This window comes from Carcharodon carcharias, chromosome 18 (genome assembly GCF_017639515.1).
Source record: "Carcharodon carcharias isolate sCarCar2 chromosome 18, sCarCar2.pri, whole genome shotgun sequence".
NCBI lineage: Eukaryota > Metazoa > Chordata > Chondrichthyes > Lamniformes > Lamnidae > Carcharodon > Carcharodon carcharias.
Window position 1 is genome coordinate 105,333,268 of NC_054484.1, and position 8,537 is coordinate 105,341,804.

The 8,537-nt window shown below is 41.7% G+C and overlaps 1 protein-coding gene across 9 annotated transcripts in view; it reads right to left on the bottom strand.

Moving 5' to 3' along the window:
* The window catches only part of LOC121290681 (adhesion G-protein coupled receptor G2-like), a 188,868-nt gene extending 188,848 nt beyond the window's left edge, over window positions 1-20 (bottom strand). For all 9 annotated transcript variants that reach the window (XR_005945862.1, XM_041211461.1, XM_041211460.1 and 6 more), the window contains exon 1: window positions 1-20. This exon is cut by the window's left edge and continues 458 nt beyond it. The gene's annotated coding sequence lies outside the window, so the exon portion shown is untranslated.
* Between the last annotated feature and the right edge of the window lie 8,517 nt (window positions 21-8,537).

Below are 8,537 nucleotides of genomic sequence, written 5' to 3' on the forward strand. Positions count from 1 at the left end.
AGTCTGGGAGTGGAGCTGACTCGGGGCTGGTCCCAGAGTGAGAAGATCCTCATTCCAACAAGCCAGCTTCATGACAGGTCCGCACAACTTCCTGGTCGCCAGATGTGCAACAGGTTGAGCCCCGCCCGTCGCCCACGAGTTGAATGGTTTTCCAAACTGCGGCTGCTATACGACTGTGAGAATAAAACAGGAAAACACACAAAGTCAGGACCCATTTCACGCAGGGGAGATCCGTGTATCAACCCACAAATTTCTGTAACATCGGAAAGGATAAATCACAGGGACAGTTGACAAACTTGCAGCTGGAATCCACTTACTGCGTGTTTGTCCGAAAAGGACAGAATAGTTAAGGATGTGAACCACTACCTTATCTTTACTGCCAATGAACAAGGTTGTATATTAGCAATAGGAGCTTGGAAATGTTATAATATATGTTTAAGATAAATGTATGAAACCTGTCTATTAACATATATCCTACACTCCAAAAACACTTAACTGGCGGTATAAAAGGCTTTGGATTGTTCTGAGGTAGTGAAAGGCTCTATATTAGTACAAGTCTTTCTTATCTATATGGATACTAGGTATACCAAGCAGGTAAATGGAAACATAAAAAAAACTACGGAAGCTGGAAATCTGAAATAAAAACAGAAAATGCTGGAAATACTCCTCAGGTCTGGAAGCATCTGTGGAGAGAGAAACAGAGTTAATGTTTCAGGTCAATAATCTTTCAACCAGATATGTAGACAATATTTAAATCATATATGATTATATATTTTAGTAGATATACACACATATATAATGAGAACATGTAACTCTTGTCAGACACTTTAGGGTCGACATTATTGATGCTGTAACCATGGTGTTCCTAAGACCATGTCTCTGGAACTTGCCTTACACTACATGACTTTTTTTTTGTTCTTTCACCACAATTTGTCCATTGGTTGTAAAACACTTTGTTATGTCTCATGAATGTGATAGGATGCTATATAAATGAAAGGTCTTTTTCTTTCCAGATGCCCGGAAGTTGAGATCCATGTGCACCATATTTCTCCTTATTAGCTATAGATTGTTTTTCCTTTATTAAGACCATTCAGCCTTGTTAACAGTCTTTGAATAGTTTCCATATAGGGAAAACATTTTAAGCAGAATTTGTACACCTATTATTTACATTTGTGGAAATACCTTTACCCTCTGGATTCACTTCTATTTTATTCTTCTCCAAATCAGTAACTTCCTCCCCAGGCATTTCTTGGCCAAATCTCAATTCTCTATACAACAAGCAATATCCAATGTTCCTCTCTGCAGATACTGCCAGACCTACTGAGTTTTACCAGGTATTTTTATTTTTATTTTTGTTTTGGATTTCCAGCATCTGCAGTTTTTTTGCTTTTATTTAAGCAATATCCAATGTTAAATGTGATTCCATGATTGGATAACATTTGCTAAATAATCCTCAATGGGCTAAGAATCACACTGACAAGCAATTTAAGATTGTCAGTTGGTCTCATAGTGTGGTGCAATTGCCTGTACTGGAAGCTACATATATTAATACACAGGGGCCCTGTTCTTTGCTGAAAAAACATATACATACAATGCACCTGTTTCAACAAATCAAATAAGTGAGAGCCATTCGCTGACCCATTCCTCAAGGTAATGCCTTGACCAATCAGGGTCAAGCTGCCTGGTTTAAATTTCAAACAATGCTTGGCAGTTAACTGTCAGTCACCATCAGTGGTGCGTTCTCCATGGCAACACCACTTGCCAACCAATCAGCACTCTCTTCGCATACAGTATGTATTTACAGTTGTTTTCCCCCCTTATATTGGTATTCTTTTGAGTGTTCTGATGAGTGTAAGACGAAAAGCTTAGGCATGTCTCTTTTTTCAGCAGTCCTCAAATTCTGTACTACCAAATGACTATAATTTGTCTTGTACTTCCACCCTGTAACATTTCTCTGTCACAACGTTCAATGGTCCAGATTTTGTCCACCTTCACCATCATTATGGAGCGGAATGTCAGGATGTCAGGCCTGCACAATTTAGTGTGGAAATCCTGACATTGCGATCTATCAGTTAGGCTCCGCCACAGGCTGTGCTGTGCTCCCTTCTCAGCCCGACCCCAGAGCCAACAATCACTTAAGCTAACTAGAACTTCAAATTTGCTGCTCCCACACCACTGCTAGAAACCCCATAAAAAGTTACACCATGTTCAACCAGGTTATTAATAATTAAGAACTAGGTTATTAATGGCATTGTGACTAATAACATTTGATGAGCATCAAAACTGGCCCGGAAAAGATATATATTAGTGGAGTTCTGTTAAGTGATTAATTTGTAGATTTTTAAACTAACTTTTTTAAACAAGTTTATTCAGATTACTTCAGCTTTTACCTTCACCCTAAATGTATGTCCCAATCTTTAATTTGCTCTCTTATGATCCCTATAGAGACAGATACCTTTTTAAAAGATATTTGAATTTCTTTTCAACTGAGATCGCAGAACAAAATTTCAATCTTTAAGACTTTTACTGTAATAAGCAAACTAAAAACAAGATTGACCAAACACTATTTTTGTAGGCAACTTAGACTTTAAACTACAGAAAAGTTTTTCATTTTTAAAATTGCTAAAAATCTGTTGCCAGTTATATTTTACATTGACCATTAAATGGGCACTTTATTCTCCTGGAACTAATGTAAAGCTGTTCTCTGCTCCCAATGGCATGCTTCCTTTATCCTCCCTTAGCCATGTAACTTCTAATCCCAGAATTGACATTCACTCTGAGGGTTACACTGGATATTTTTTCCCTCTAGCCCATGTTAGTCAAATATTCCAGCCTATTTTAGACCCTCGCAAACTCAGTTTCTTAAATCTGAGCACAAGCTCCTGCCCGCGTTCTGTGTGGTGAACAATAGGGACAGCATTTCCTCAGCTTCAGGAGCAGGATGGCTGTCTTTATTTTCCTGCTTTCTCTCTGAAATTCTTGCAGACTGACTTGTGTCTGTGCATTTCAGAAATATCTCAAGAACCCTATAACCCAGTATGACAATGGCTTTCTATGGACTCTTCCCCTAAAGCTCACCTCCGTAGCTACATGAATTACATGGGCTTTTTATCCATGTGATCATGTTAATTAGCTATCTTCTAAACCCCCAATTTCCATTCTAGCTTGAAATTAAATAGCCAGTTTAAAATATAACCTTTTATAAAAGCTGATGTTCCTAGCACCTCCATGTGAGACTTGGAGATTAACAGTCTACTCACAATTAGCACAGGTGCTCTTCCCATTGTCAAATATGTGTGAACATCTTGCACATTTTCCCCAGTAAATCAAGGTGGGCCCCCTTTAATGTTTAACAACCAAATGACCCGGGCTTGTTGTCTGGCAGAATTCAGAGCAGGTCACATGCCCCCATTCATTCCTCCATTTTACCTTAACTTAAAGTGACAATCCCAAAACATAACCATTTTATACATTTTGCATTTGTAACTGCTCTATGTAAACATTTTTACTAATATTTTACAGATTTACTTTTCCTATTGGGGTGGGGGTGGTGTCTGTGCAAATCCTTTAATGTGATAAGCTACCTGGCCAACGTGATACCATCTCTCCAGCTCGATGCTGGGAATGCTCAGTAAAGAATGCTGCAATCAGTTACAGTATCACTGCTTGGTGATAGAGATGAAATTCACACCAGAGAGGTCATTGGATCGCTCAGTGAGGCTTACTTCAAGGTCAGCAATGAACTCCACTTGCTGATTTTTCTCTTCCTTAGCTTGAATATAGCAAGAGCAATTTTAACCTTTCAACTACTGCCCCAGCTCAACACAGATCAGGGACCTAACCTGTGACTTCCTTGGTATCGTTCATTCGCATCTCGCACATTGCATCTATCCATTCAGGAACTCATTCCTCTTTATTACCAATTTAGCTCTGGGATTTTGCCTGGGTGCTTTGATTAGCATCCTATTACACTTCTGGCATATGCTTGAAAAATAAGATTCTGTTTGCAATTCAGCTGACCCGGCCTGAGTGCATCCTGAGAAGGTGGACATATTGGCAACTATTCAGTGAAGATTCCAGTTTCTGTGGAGCAGCACTCCGGAGTTGTGAAAGTTAATAGGAATGGAAGGAGACTTCATGTTACTGAGTTTTTGCATTCAATCCAATGCAAGTTTAATTGAACCTGCATGATCAAGGAAATTCAATTCAAATAAAACAACCTGCCCACCCACCCTTCTTTCAGTAACAGCATCCAATACCAGAGGCCCCGATTTTAAATCTGTAATTGAAAAGATTTTGAATGAGTTAAAATCCCACTCAAGGGAGTCCAGAACATTAATTGTATCTGTGTAAGTGTGCACCTCATAAAGTATTCTCTTTTGTAGCTTCAACTGTAATCAAGAGGAAACAGTGATCAAGAAATACACCATACCATTTATCTATAATTAGTCATTATCTGAAAAAAAGTGTCAGACTCGGCACGATGCTGAACTCTTCTTCCACTGTCTTCGTCTTCGTGCTCACTTCTTTGGGCAGGAGTCCTCTCCCTGTTCAACGGATCCTTTTACCTGTTTCCAATATTATCCCTCCACCTGGACCCCTCCCTCTGGATTCTTACCTGCTCTTGATCTTTTCATTGAGAACTGTTGGCGAGACATCAGTTGTCTCAATTTCTCTGCTCCTCTTACCCGCTCTAACTTGTCTATTTCTGAAATTGCTGCACTCTGTTCTCTCAGGTCCAACCCTGACATTGTCATCAAACCTGCTGACAAGAGTGGTGCTGTTGTTGTCTGGCGCACTGACCTCTACTTCACCGAGGCTGAGCATCAACTCGCAGACCCTTCCTCCTACCTCTCCCTGGACCATGACCCCACCACTGAACATCAAGCCATTGTTTCCAGGATTGACACTGACCTCATCTCCTCTGGACATCTTCCTCCCACAGCTTCCAACCTGATAGTCGCCCAACCTCGGACGGCCCGCTTCTACCTCCTTCCCAAAATCCACAAACAGGACTGTCCCAGCAGACCAATCGTGTCAGCCTGTTTCTGCCCCACGGAATTCATTTATTCCTATCTTGACTCCATTCTCTCTTCCTTTGTCCAGTCTCTTCCCACCTACATCCGTGATTCCTCTGATGCCCTACATCATATCAACAATTTCCAGTTCCCTGGCCCCAACCGCTTCCTCTTACCGTGGACGTCCAATCCCTCTACAACTTCATTCCCCACCAGGATGGTCTGAGGGCTCTTAGCTTCTTCCTCGAACAGAGGCCTGAACAATCCCCATCCACCACTACTCTCCTCCATCTGGTTGAACTTGTTCTCTCACTGAACAATTTCTCCTTAAACTCCTCTCACTTCCTCCAGATAAAAGGTGTGGCTATGGGTACCCGCATGGGCCCCAGCTATGCCTGTCTCTTTATGGGGTATGTGGAACATTCCTTGTTGCAGTCCTACTCCGGCCCCCTTCCACAACTCTTTCTCCGGTACATTGATGATTACTTCGGTGCTGCTTCATGCTTTCATCTGAACCTGGAAAAATTTATTAAATTTGCTTCCAATTTCGACCCCTCCATCATTTTCATGACACTTTCCTTCCTTGAGCTTTCTGTTTCAATTTCTGGTGATAGGCTGTCCACCAATATCCATTACAAGCCAACCAACTCCCACAGCTAACCTGACTACAGCTCCCCACTCCCCGCTTCCTGTAAGGACTCCATCCCATTCTTTCAGTTCCTTCACCTCTGTCGCATCTGTTCTGATGATGCCACTTTCCAAAACAGTTCCTCTGACATGTCTTCCTTCTTCCTTAACCGAGGTTTTCCACCCATGGTGGTTGACAGGGCCCTCAACCGTGTCCGGCCCATCTCCCGCGCATCCACCCTCACGCCTTCTCCTCCCTCCCAGAAACATGATAGGGTCCCCCTTGTCCTCACTTATCACCCTACCAGCCTCCGCATTCAAAGGATCATCCTCCGCCATTTCCGCCAACTCCAGCATGATGCCACCACCAAACACATCTTCCCTTCACCCCACCTGGTGGCATTCTGCAGGGATCGTTCCCTCCGGGACAGCCTGGTCCACTCCTACATCACCCCCTACACCTCAACCCCCTCCCACAGCATCTTCCCATGCAACCGCAGAAGGTGCAACACCTACCCTTTTACTTCCCCTCTCCTCACCATCCAAGGGCCCAAACACTCCTTTCAAGTGAAGCAGCATTTCTTTTGCATTTCCCTCATTTTAGTCTACTGCATTCGCTGCTCCCTATGCGATTTCCTCTACATTGGAGAGACCAAACGCAGACTGGGTGACCGTTTTGCAGAACATCATCGGTCTGTCTGCAAGCAAGACCTCCCTGTCACTTGCCATTTTAACACACAACCCTGCTCTCTTGCCCACATGTCTGTCCTTGGCCTGCTGCAATGTTCCAGTGAAGCTCAACGCAAACTGGAGGAACAGCATCTCATCTTCCGACTAGGCACTTTACAGCCTTCCGGACTGAATATTGAGTTCAACAATTTCAGATCATGCACTCTCTCCTCCATCCCCACTCCCTTTCCAATCCCCCCTTTTCTAATTATTTATATCTTTTAAATATATTTTTCTTTTCCCACCTATTTCCATTATTTTTAAATGTGTTCCCATCCATTGTTTCATCTTCACCTTTCAGCCTATTTCGATCCCTTCCCCCTACCCCACTAGGGCTATCTGTACCTTGCTCATCCTGCTTTCTACCCTTAATGTCACCTATTAGCACATTCCTTAGATAATATCACCACCATCAACACCTCTTTGTCCTTTTGTCTATGACATCTTTGGCTATCTCCACCTATCACTGGCCCTCTATCCAGCTCTACCTGTCCCATCCCCTCTACCAGCTTTTATTCCACCTCATTTCTATATTTCCTTCATTCTGATGAAGAGTCATATGGACTTGAATCGTTAACTGTATTCCTCTCCGTAGATGCTGTCAGACCTGCTGAGTTTTTCCAGCTATTTTTATTTTTGTTTCAGACTTCCAGCATCCACAGTATTTTGCTTTTATCTTAATGTACTAAGGTTACTGGGTACTGCAGCGAAATAGAACCTGAGGAAACTGAAACATTTCCAAACCAAATTGGAGCAAAAAAAGCTTCCAATTGAGGTTGGGAAACCTCAATTAGACTCCCATTGCTGAGAAGGACTTAATATAAACTTTTGCTATTAAGTAAAAGACTTTTGCACTTATGTAACACTTTTCATGACCACTGGATGTCTCAGCAGGCTTCACAGCCAATTAAGATTTTTTGAAGTGTAGTCACTGTTGTAATGCAAGGAATCACGGCAGTCAATTTACACGCAGAAAGCTCCCACAGATAGCAATGTGATAATGATCAGATAATCAGTTTTGTGACATTGATTGAGGAATACATATTAGCCAGGATACTGGGGATAACTCCCCAGCTTTCCTTCGAAATAGTGCAATAGTATTTATACACCCAGCCCAGCAGGCATAAAGTTCACTGTCCCATCCAAAAGATGGTACCTCCACTACTGCAGCAGTCCTTTGTATTGTGCTGGAGTGTTAGCCTTGATTTTTGTGATCAGGCTCTGGAGTAAGTCTGACCATTTCAGTCAGCAATGCCACAAGGTGTCTGATTTGGGAAATAAAGGTTTCATCAAGAAGAGGAACTGCTTCTTCTGGGTTAGCGTGAGGCAGATTCTTGGGACTTGAGAGGACTCTTACTCTGCATTCAGTGATGTTTCCCCTGATGTGCAAATGCTGACATTGCCTCACAACAATGATTAGATAATACGGGATAAATTATCATTTTCAAAAATCAAGATGGCTTTGTGATTTATATTTAACTTTTTCTAAAAAATGATCTTTATTGTTTAATAGATAATCAAGATCATTTTTACAAAAGTACCAAGAACATTCTGGAGTGAGTTAAGCCTCTGGTTGCATATTTTGAGGTACATTGATGCTGCTTTTTTACAGTATGCCTTTAGATGATGAATAAGCTGGAGAGCAGTCTTTGTACCCCTGAGAGGAAGGTCACAATTGTGGTTGTGATTTAGTCAAAAAGCAAGAAGAAGGCAATCAAAAAAGTTGAGACAAAAGATTTTTGATAAGTAAATATCTAACAAAACAGAAATGTTCAAAATAATTCTTAGGTATTTCTCAATTTCATTTTCTATTCCTCGCTCATATTCCTGAGCACCTCTGTCAGAGTCGATCTAACCTTTTGTTTCATCTTGACTTTGGGCCGTTTTTCTTTCATGCTATGCTAATCTAGAAAACAGCTCTGACCAACAGCTAAAAATTCAGAAACAGCCCTGAATGTTGGTTGAATTCTTGTACTTTTACCGAAAATGCAGTGGGACTCAAGCCTGTCCTGCTATAGCATTTCATCAGATGTATAGTAAAGGATTTTTTTTTAATTCATTCACGGGATGTGGGCTTCACTGGCTGGGCCAGCATTTATTTCCCAATCCCTAATTGCCCTTGAGAAGGTGGTGAGCTGCCTTCTTGAACCGCTGCAGTCCATG